Raw genomic sequence first — 11,184 nt, 5'->3', positions numbered from 1 at the left:
CACCTCTGCAGGCATCGAGAGGCGTCAGAGAGAAAGGGGCACGGCAGGCTGCGTCCTTCCCAGGTGGCCGCTCACTGGGTCCCGGGGAAGGAGGAGCCAGTGCAAGGAGGGAGGCCCAGTGAGACGGCAAATGGACAACATCAGAGCTGGGGCTGGGGCCCCACCCGCAGTGTCCTTAGAGGAGAAAGGAGAGGTTGGGGAGCAGCTGCTCACCCCGTGCTAACTGTGTTTGATGTTACAGTATCATTTCTCTGTGCTATAATTAGTCAGCATGTGGCCATGAACGGAAAGGATTGATGGTTTAGGCCCATTCCCGGATCTTCTAGTCTTCACCTCAGTTCCCTCCTTCCCTCCTTCCTCCCTCTCTCCCTTTTCTCCTTCCTTTTCTTTCTTTCTTTTCTTTTCTTTCTTTTTTTTTTTTTTGGAGAAGGACATCTTGGTTACTTCTAGTTTTTGATGAGAATAAATAAAACTGCTGTAAATATTCGTGTGCAGGTTTTTGAGTGAACATAAGTTTTCCTCTATTTGGCTAATCAAACTGCCATTGCGAGATTATATAGCAAGACTATGTTTAGCTTTAAAAAACCAACAAACAAACAAACAAAAAAAAAAACAAAAAAAACCTCCCAAACCATTTTCCAAAGTGATTGTACCATGTTGCATTTCTACCAACAATCAATGAGAGTTCCTGTAGCTGTCTGTGTGACGGCTTTTGAGATTGTCGCTTTCTACAGATTTTAGCCACTCTGATAGGTGAAATCTGTTACCTCATTGTTTTCACAAGTAATTTTCTAATGACAAGTGACTTTGAGTTGCCCTTTCACATACCTCTTTGCTATCTGTATATCTTTTGGGCGAGGTGTTTAGATCTTTTTCTTACTTTTAAATTGGGTTGTTCACGTTCTTGTTACTGAGTTTGAAGAGTTCTTTGTTTATTTTGGACACAGGCACTTTATCAGATCCGTGTTTTGCAAGTATTTTCTGCTGATCCTGGGAACCAATGGCCTTTCCAAGATAGGGAAGTAATAGGAGCCAGGAAGCTCTAATCCGGGCGTTGGTGGTCCTGGTGCTGAGAGGGGAGGAGGCAGTGGGGTCTCTTCATGCTCCGTCCAGGTCAAGTAGAAATCCAGATGCTCCAGCCCAGTGAGGTGAGCAAGAGCCCGGGGTTTCGGATCAAATCTGCTCTCAGGTCCTGGGTTTAACCCGCACTCGTTATTCACCTTGGCCAAGTCATTTGCGGTGCTGGTCTTTTCATCTCAGTTCCATCATCTGGGAGACCTGAAAAATCATATCCACGTTCAGTCTTTGTTGATAACATTAATTATTATACTTTCCAAAGGGCTAATTCAATAAAACTTGCACAATAAATGTATGAATAGATGTTACCTAATTCTGTCCTCTTTCTGGTAAATTAGCACTTAGGAAGTGACGTCACATGCATTGTTTCATGTGAAAAAGAGCAACTGTTAGGATCTCTGCTTTCTAGGGACCCTCTTCCTGTTTTCTTAGAAAGTCCCTTTTGCCAGTTTTCTTCATCTCCGTCAACATCCCTTTATAAGTTCATTTTCCCCTATCAAGCACCTTCAGTAACAACCTATTAGACACATTCAGTGAAAGTGCAAATCCTGGGCCCGCAAGGCCGTCTCCTGACATACCCAGCTTCTTGCTGTTTTCCCCCCTCATTTTGTAACTTTTCTCACGGAAAGTGTACAAATCTGTCTCTTTACGAAACTCCATTTAGTCCATCATCTCCACCCATGTCCACGGCCGTGGCCTCAGTTTCCTTCTCACAGGGATCCACTTCCGCTCGGATTTCCTTAAAACCCTGGTCATGTTCGTCCTTACTCTCCTTCCCGCTCCATGTCTCCTCCTGGAGCCCCTGGGGCTGCCCGGCGCTCATCTGTCAGGCGGTGCCCTCAGCTGAGGAATGAGGGGAGCCCTGTCCTCAGGAGGCGGGAGGTCATGTGAGATAAGGAGCAGCTCCTGGGTCTGTGGAGAGGACACAGGGGAGGCGCCCGGTGAGCGTCGGGGGATGCACAGTCCCGGACACGTGCCGTGATAACTTCGAGTATTGAAACGGATTTCTTCACTTGTGTCTCTTTGCTTTCCCATGGATTCCCACACCCCCAGTCAGGACTCACCCCCGCTGGCTCCAACACTCTCACCTGCTGGCTTTCCCAGGAATCCAGAGCACGGACCAGGCTCCAGGCAGCAGGACAGAGGGCACCCCTGTTGCTTCATTCTCCTTCACCTGGTGACTTCTCCCTGCTGTCTAACAGGGCGTTTGTTCCCTACCACGCCTTCTCTCTCTCATTCGTCTATTTTTCTACAATTTTTAAAAATTTCAATGGACCAGATTATAATGCTAGTGATTATAAAGTTAATTCAATCTCTTCCGCATACCTACATAATTTTTTCTTTCAACACATTTTTATATATGAATAGATACATTTATGTCATTTGTCATATACATTATATATATTTGGCATGTATATTTAATAAAATGTATATATATGCAATATGCATATCGGTATGATAGTTTCATAAATATCCCATGTTTAGTCTTCCCAATTCTTTTCTCTCATATGTGCATTTAGTGTTGATTTTCCTTGTTGTTTAGAATCCCCTCCCTCCCAAAACACAGCCTGTGTTCAGTGCGATTTCTTTGCCTTGACCTTATCTACCTGGAAGCTATTTGTGGTTATTAATCCAGTTTCTGGAATATGCTTGTCAATTGGGATCACCTTTTCCTCCTGGCAATCTTGGCATTATTGGGCGATGTGTGAAAAATCAACAATACAGAAAAGACCAAAATGTCTTTCTTGGCAGAACATGATGCTGTGTTTATTTGTCACTTTTACTGAGACTGTCTGTGAAGGTTAATTCTGGAATAATTTGACTGGGCCAGGGGGTGCCCAGGTATTTGGTTAGACATGATTTCTCCCTATGTCTCTGAGGGTGTTTCTGGATGCAATTGACATTTGAATTGGTAAACTGAGTAAAGCAGATTGCCTTCCCCATTGTGCGTGGGCCTCATCCAGCTCACAGAAGGCTTCAATAGGATGAAAGGCTAAGAAAGAAGTCTTTGCGTTTCACTGTCTTTGAGCTGGGACATCAGGCTTCTGCCATGGGCCTTGGACTTGGTGGGGAACTAGATTCGACTGTCCTGGGTCTACAGCTTACTCAGTGTAGACCTGGACTTCTCTGCTTCCATGATCACATGAGCCAGTGTAAATCTCTCTCTCTCTCTCTCTGTCTCTCTCTCTCTCTCTCTCTCTCTCTCCGTGTGTGTGTGTGTGTGTGTGTGTGTGTGTGTGTGTTTGTGTGTGTGCCCTGCTCATTTTCTTTCTCGGGAGAACTCAGACTAATATAGTAATATATGCCAGTTGACAGTGTTTGTCTCTATGCTTTTTAAAGGTATAAAATAAATAAATAAAACAAAACCCTGGCGTGTTCTCTAAGAAAAACCACAAAAGAAATGAATTCGGACAGGTTTTACACTGAGACATTCAGGTGTGAGGAAAACATGAAAATCGCTACGCTAGAGAAAGCAAAGACTATTGAGAATGTCTCACAAACACAAATTACACATCAGCAGGTAGATTTGACCTTCAAGGTGGGCACATTTTATGTTAAGTGCACTTTGGGTGGAATTTAAGATGAATCTAGGACTTTCATGATGGATGTATCTGTGTGTGTGTGTGTGTGTGTGTGTGTGTGTGTGTGTGTGTGTGTATACACATATATATACACACACAGACACATATAGATAGATAGATATAGATATAGATATGGAGAGTGAGAGACAGAGAGAGAGAGAGAGAGTGTGTATCTTGCTGTCTTGTCCTGGCTGCTCTCCAACTCTGGGCCTCAATGAATCCTCTGGTCTCCCCCTCCCAAAGTGTCCAGATTATAAATGTGAGCCACCTCACCCAGCCCATTTTAATATTTTTAATTTAGTTCAACAATTGTGGAAGACAGTGTGGTAATTTCTCAAGGATCTAGAACCAGAAATACCATTTGACCCAGCAATCCCATTACTGGGTATATGCCCAAAGGATCATACATCATTCTAGTATAAAGACACATGCGCACATATATTTATTGCAGCACTCTTCAATAGCAAAGACTTGGAACCAACCCAAATGCCCATCAATGATAGAATGGATAATGAAAACGTGGCCCACATACACCATGGAATACTATGCAGCCATAAAAAAGGATGACTTCATATCCTTTGTGGGGAATGGATGAAGGTGGAAACCATCATTATCAGCAAATTAACACAGGAGCAGAAAACCAAACACTGCATGTTCTCAGACATAAGTGCAAGCTGAAAAATGAGGACACGTAAACACAGGGAGGGGAAAATCACACACCAGGGCCTGCTGGCAGCTGGGGGGCAAGGGGAGAGATAGCATTAGGACAAACACCTAATGTAGATGTCGGGTTGATGGGTGCAGCAAACCACCATAGCACATGTATAGGCTCATGTAATAAACCTGCAAGTTCTGCACGTGTATCCCAGAACTCAAAGTATAATAAAGAAAAAAGTTTTAAATTTAAATACACATTCCACAAATTACGTAAGAAGTTTAGAAAGCCTCCCTTATGCCAGTTTTACAAAAACAGAAATGACGGCACATCGATGACAAGATGTCAAAGTGGCAACATCCTAAAGTAGTGAAAAGAGAAAGAAGGTTATTGTGGAATTCTATGCCACAGTGAAAACTCTTTCAAAATCGTGACTGAAGTAAGGATATTCAAAGACATACAAAAAATGAGGCCAGGCGCGGTGACTCAGGCCTGTAATCCCAGCACTTTGGGAAGCAGGGGGATCACTTGAGATCAGGGAGTCAGAGACCAGCTGGCCAACATGGCAAAGCCTTGCCTCTATTAAAAATACAAAAATTAGCCAGGTGTGCTGGCATGTACCTATAATCCCAGCTACTCGGGAGGCTTAAGCATGAGAATCACTTGAACCCAGGAGATGGAGGTTGCAGCGAGCTGAGGTCATGCCACTGCACCTGAGCCTGGACGATGGAGCAAAACTCCATCTAAGAAAAAAATACAAATTGGGAAACCCATTTGGGACCCTTCTTCTTCACGAGGGAGCTTTTCTCTTTCTTTCACCTGGTAAATTTCTGCTCTTAAATGAAAACACAAATGCAAATAAAAATAAAGACATACAAATATATGAAAGCATTCACTGACCCACACTACAAGAAATGTTAAAGGAGTCGTCTAGGCCTCAGATAAGGATACCAGAGAGAAAGCTGGACCTCCACAAAGAAATACAGATGACTGAAAACCTCTATGTGGGTACTTCCATGTCGGGGTTTATAACATGTCTAAAATCAAATTACATGACACTAGCACAAAGGCCAGAAGGGGAGGTACGATGTCACCTGATGGCAGCCTGATCAAGGTGTAGTCTAGAAACCAGAAAGCCATCACTGACACAACAAAAGAAAGAATTACAGCTAATAAGCCAACAAAGGAAAGACAATGGACTGATATAAAAGCCATGTGCTCACTCTGCTGGAACCACTGCTCTCCGGGCCTCTCCCTATAGAAACACACCGGTGGCCAGTGAAAGTGAACAAGATTGATGACGGCAGCATTGTTTGTAATCCTAAAGTAATAGAACCAACGCAATTTCAAACATAATGGAAAACGATTTATTTAACAAACACGGACAATCGAACAAACAGTGGAAGGAAGTCCTTTTGCCTAGAGGAACGCGGAGGGTCAGGAAATGTTATTCCTGCATGGATTTCAGGGTTTCCAGACGCCTAGTTTTCAGGCTAGTTCTTCCGGAAGATCTTATTCTTGGGGAGCTACAGGTTCTCGCATTTGGGCTCTTCCAGGTTCTGTCTCCGTTTTCCCCTCAATTCCTCCCCATTCTGCTGCAATAAAAAAATTAAACCTCACCGCCAGCGCCTCTGCACGAGCCCTTTAGGCGGTCTGGATGTCTGGTCCACCGCTCCCCGGCTTCTTTCCCCGCTTGTCCGGTCCCCGGACCCGACCCCAGCCCAGCTGCGCCCCCGGCTCCACCGCGCAGAAGATGCCCTGGAGGCCCTGCCCTTTGCTCACCCCGCGGAGCGCAGAGAAATCAACCTGAATAAACGCTTTGTAAACGGAATTTCCATGAAAAATCTCTCATGATTGCCATTCTCAAGGCTCTTCAAAGGACTAAAAGCTAAAGGCGACGATGGAGTCATTGGGCAAGTCGTGCGCCCTGCTGAGTGCAGGACCCTGCGCCCCGCCAGGGGACCCACGAGCGACCCTCACCCCATCCCTGCCCTGGCGGGGCCCCGTGCGGGACACAGGATCGGGAGACGGCAGCGGAAGCGACTGCGCAGGGTGGGCAGAGGGTCCCTCACTGGGTGAAGTCGGCGCAGAGAACGCGAAGAGCCATCCCGGGAGCCGGCCGGGCGCTCAGCGTCCCTTCCACCCCCAGGTGCCTCCGCCCGGGTCGCGGACGGGGCGTTTCCGGGGGCTCGTGAAGCAGCGGCGGGGCAGGACCGGCGAAGGCCATTCCGCTGTCCTCTGACTTCAGAATCTCCCAACGCGTGGGTGTCCTAAGGCACCAGCGGACTCGCTGCTCCGATCTCTCCGAGCCTCGCTAGCCGTCCTGCCCAGGCAGCCCTCAGTGTGGAAGGGATGCGGGACCTTTGGTGAGTGGCCGAACCCATCGCACTCGGGGGAGCCGGCAGCACCTGTCTCTGTGGCGCAATCGGTTAGCGCGTTCGGCTGTTAACCGAAAGGTTGGTGGTTCGAGCCCACCCAGGGACGCCTCCTCTAACTTTTAAAGCGTTCATGTATAGATCAATTCTGACAGAGCATCACCTGAAATGTCAGGTTGTCTTGTGCCTGTGTACAAGAAACAGAGACCAAATGAGTCCCTCTGGTGCGATAAAATCCTCATGTTGCCCCTCATAGGCTTGGATGGGTTATAGACCAGCCTCAATGTTTTTCATTTTTAACAGGAAGCTTAGAGAGGTGTCCTATCCCCAGGATGTGCCTGGATTTACATAATGTGACCAGTAATCATTCATAATCACCATAATCCTCTCCACCAATTTTTGACAACAGCATTCCCCCCCTCAGTTTGTTCACGATTTATTTAACCCTTTTCAAAATGTGTTGGAAATGAAGTTGGCCTCGTGGTTTTAGGATTTCCAAGAGTCCTGCAGTGATCATTCTAGCATGCATCTCTTTGGCTACTAATATTCCTATAGTGTAGAGGACTGGATGTGCCACTGCCATATTACAGGCTTTTTAATTTTAATTTTTAGTTTTTGTGGCAGGGTCTCATTCTGTCTCTCAGGCTGGAGCGCAGTGGCCCCATCACATGTCACTGCGGCCTCGACTTCCCAGGCTCAAGCGATCCTTCCATCGCTCAGCCTTCCCAGTAGCTGGGACTACAGTCGTGGGCCATGATGGTCTGCTGATTTTTGTGTGTTTTGTAGAGAAGAGATTTCACCATGTGGCATAGGCTGGTCTCCTAATCTTAATCGAAGTTAATACGAGCACACTTTCGTCTGTGTGGGTTATACTGGGCTCAAGCAGCTCCGAGGCCTCACAAAGTGCCAGGATTTACTGGCATGAGCCACTGCATCGGGCCTTGTATAACGCCTGTAACTTCAGCAAATTTAACAAATTTATCTTCTGCGGAAGGGGTACCAATCATATTCCAATTTATTTCTCAACTCTAATACTGTCCCTTTCTTCATTTACTTGCTGGCACAACAAACTTTCTTATCCCTCCCCATCTTTTTTTAGAGTAGGTGTCACTCTGTCACCCAGTGTGGAGTGCAGTGGTGTGATCTCAGCTCACTGCAACCTCCACCCCCTGGGCTCCAGCGATCCTCACACCTCAGCCTCCACAGTAGCTGGATCTACTGGCATGCACGAGCACCTTCTTTCTTTATTTTTTATTTTTATTTTTTGGTAGAGATAGGGTCTCGCTTTGTTGCCCATGTTGGTCTCTAACTCCTGGGCTCAACAGATCCATCTTCCTTGGTCTCCCAAACTGTTGGGATTTCAGGTGTGAGCCACCACCCTTGGCCATGTGCCCAGGATATTCTAATAAGGGGCTAGGTGGCTTCATTTGGGATGATACAACAGAAGGACATGGAGGACATTACACACAGATATTCTGTGGCACAGGATGGATAGGTAAACTTCTAAGACATTTCATTTGATTTTTGAGACAAGGTCTTGCACGTTGCCAAGGCAGCCGTGCAGTGGCACAGTCATAGTGGAGCATGATCACGGCTCACTGCAGCCTCAACCTCCCCGGGCTCAGGAGATCCTCCCACCTCAGCCTCCTGAGTAGCTGGGACTACCAGCATACACCAATGCTAGCTGGCTAATTTTTGTATCTTTTTGTAGAGAAGGGGTTTCACCATGTTGCCAGGGCTGCTCTCCAACTGAGCTCAAGCAATCCACCTGCCTCAGGCTCTCAAAGTGCTGGTATTACAGTTGTGAGTCACTGTGCCCAGCTTGTAATTGTTTCCTGTGGTGACCAAGTCACATGGGTCCAGAGAAGACAGGGTCACAGTGATCTCTTTGATAGTCTTCTGCCAAGTCATTTATGCAAAGGAGCAAAATCACAATGGTCTTAGATATTTTTTCCTCCTTTCGATTCCTCTTTTCTTTCTAAATTTTGATTTGACTTTTATTTGCTGAAAACAATCTAATGCCAGCTCTCTCTTCTATATTAATGAAGAATTAACACGCAGGTAAGTGTCTCTGAGTTATTCCCTGACTAATTTCTTTCAGAGCCTATATCCATAAGAATCAGCCCATCTGAGAAACATCATTGGAGCCAACAGAATCCTGCACCTGACAGGCCCCTGTTACAGACCTGGATCCTTAGCGCTACTGGCTCTCGTTTCATTTCCCACTGCTCAGCACACAGAAAGCCAATCATTGAGACACTGAGTATTGCTGAGGAAGAAGCTACTTGGGAGGCTGAGGTAGGAGAATGGCTTGAACCCGGGAGGCAGAGGTTGCAGTGAGCCGAGATGGAGCCATTGCATTCCAGCCTGGCCGACAGAGTGAGACTCTGTCTCAAAAGAGAGAGAAAAAGAGAATACAATAGTGTAACCATTCTAAAATACTGCCTGATAGTTTCCAATACAGTGAAAAACACACCTACTTCCTGACCCAGCCATTCCATTACAAGGCTTATACTCAACAGAAATGAAGGCACAGGTCCATAAAAAGGCCCATTGTGGAATATTTGTAAACAGCTTTTTCACAATTGCCAAGAGTAGAAATAGTCCAATTGTCCATCACCTGTAGTGTATTCACAGGTTAGAATGCACTCATCAATAACACCAAAAACCAGAGATTCATGCCATATAATGGAAGCATCTCATAACCACTGTTGCATTTAAAAAAAAAAAAAAAAAAAAAAAACCAAACAGGCAAAATCAGTATATTTCTTTACATGATTTCAAAAAGAAGCAAAAGTAAATCACAGAGACAGAAATCAGAAGGGTGACTGCCTAAGTGGGGATGGGGTGAGGATTGACTGGAAGGGGCACTAATGACTTTTTGGGCTGGTGACAATGTCCCATACCTTGATCTAGGTGACAGTTTCTTTTGTCAAAATACACTGGGCCTCGAAGTTAGGATTAGCACACTTTGGTCTGTGTGGATTATACCTCAGTCATTTACTGTTAGCAAATAAAGAAATAAAAACAAAATTAAAAATTGGGGTTGGGGAATGTCATTAAGTTTCAATTTTATTATATTCTTTAGGTTTCACTTAAAATACCCGGTTGGAATTGAACTCTCGTCTTCTCTTGTTCATTTCTGTTTCTGCCTAAAAAGACCCTAAGGATGTTTGAAATATCTGAGCTAAAGAAACAGGCATGGCCACATCATGTCATCAGTAAAAGATTCCAATAAGGCTGACTGAGAGAGAGCTCCTCAGCTTTTGGATATTGCCCTTAATCAGAGAGGGGGCAAAAATCTAGCCTTTCAGGATGACAGACCCGGCATGCAGGCTACGGGTTGCTTCTGTTTCTGCCGCTACAGAGAGCTCTGAAGCCACAGGAAAGTTGTAACCTCTCTGGTCACAGGTAAACCGCGCAGCCCAGGCTGAGCTTGGAGGCTAACGGGAAAGAAGAGCCCTACACCCTAGAAGGGACACTGCAGTGACTCCGATTTGAGCCGGGTTTGCTGCGGCCACAGCACCCAGTAGCAACCACGATGCGAGCAGGGCGAGCCCCAGAATCGGACGCGGCCCGACTCTCTTTAAACTGAGTGTAGGGCTGCTTCCGTTTTGGAGATCAAGGGGTCTGCATAGATTTCGTTTTTTCTTGGTGTCTCTTCATTTCTCCCCACTCTGCTACGATAAGCAAACAAACAAACAAAAACCAAAACACTTCTCACCTCTCCCTGGTGCAGTCCTCACCGCTGCACAAAGCGACTGCGAAGTTTTGACTCCCGGGTCCCGACTCTACCGACTACCGGCCCTCCTCCTGGCCATTCCCTGTGGGACCCACCCCCTGCCCAGCTCCCAGCCTCCTGCCCCAGGCACGCACCCCAAATCAGCGCGGCTGAGCCCCTCAGCTCCACCTCGCCAAGTGGTAAGAGAGGGGCAGGACCCTTTTCTTGCCGCTGGCCCCTAGAGGACCTCACCCCTTGCCCTCTTCTGGGGGTGCGGAGAAATCAATCGGAATCAACGCTTTTCAGAAAGAACTTACTTCCCCTTCGCGACCAGTCTGGGCGAAATCCTGTCTGTACAAAACATACAAAGTTAGCCGGCATGGTGGCGCGCCTGTTGTCCCAGCTATCTGGGGGCTGAGGCAAGGAGATGGCTTGGCCCCGGGAAGTGGAGGCTGGTGGAGGCTGCAGTGAGCCGAGTTTGCACCACTGCACTCCGGCCTGGGCGACCGAGTGAGACTCTGTCAACAAACAAAACAAAATAAAACTTCCCCGTGGAAAAACAGTGCGTGATTTCTACTTTCAGGATTCTTCAAAGGGCTGAAAGCAAAAGGCGACGACGGATTCGTTCGACAAGTCCTCGCCGTGGGCCCTGGTGAGTGCCAGACCCTGCTCCTCCCGAGAAGACCCACCAGCGACCCTCACCCCATCCCTGCCCTGGTGGAGCCCGCGATCGGGGCACAGGATCCGAAGACGGCAGCGGCAGCTCCGCAGCGC

General features: G+C 46.8%; 1 non-coding gene across 1 annotated transcript; it reads left to right on the top strand.

Annotated features, from left to right (window-relative positions):
• The first annotated feature begins 6,724 nt into the window (after positions 1-6,724).
• Positions 6,725-6,798, top strand: TRNAN-GUU (transfer RNA asparagine (anticodon GUU)). Its single transcript has one exon. It is a non-coding gene; the product is annotated as a tRNA-Asn (tRNA).
• The last annotated feature ends 4,386 nt before the right edge of the window (positions 6,799-11,184 follow it).

Source organism: Saimiri boliviensis, chromosome 19, assembly GCF_048565385.1.
Source record: "Saimiri boliviensis isolate mSaiBol1 chromosome 19, mSaiBol1.pri, whole genome shotgun sequence".
In the NCBI taxonomy this organism is placed as follows: domain Eukaryota; kingdom Metazoa; phylum Chordata; class Mammalia; order Primates; family Cebidae; genus Saimiri; species Saimiri boliviensis.
This window is presented reverse-complemented; position numbering and strand designations above follow the sequence as displayed.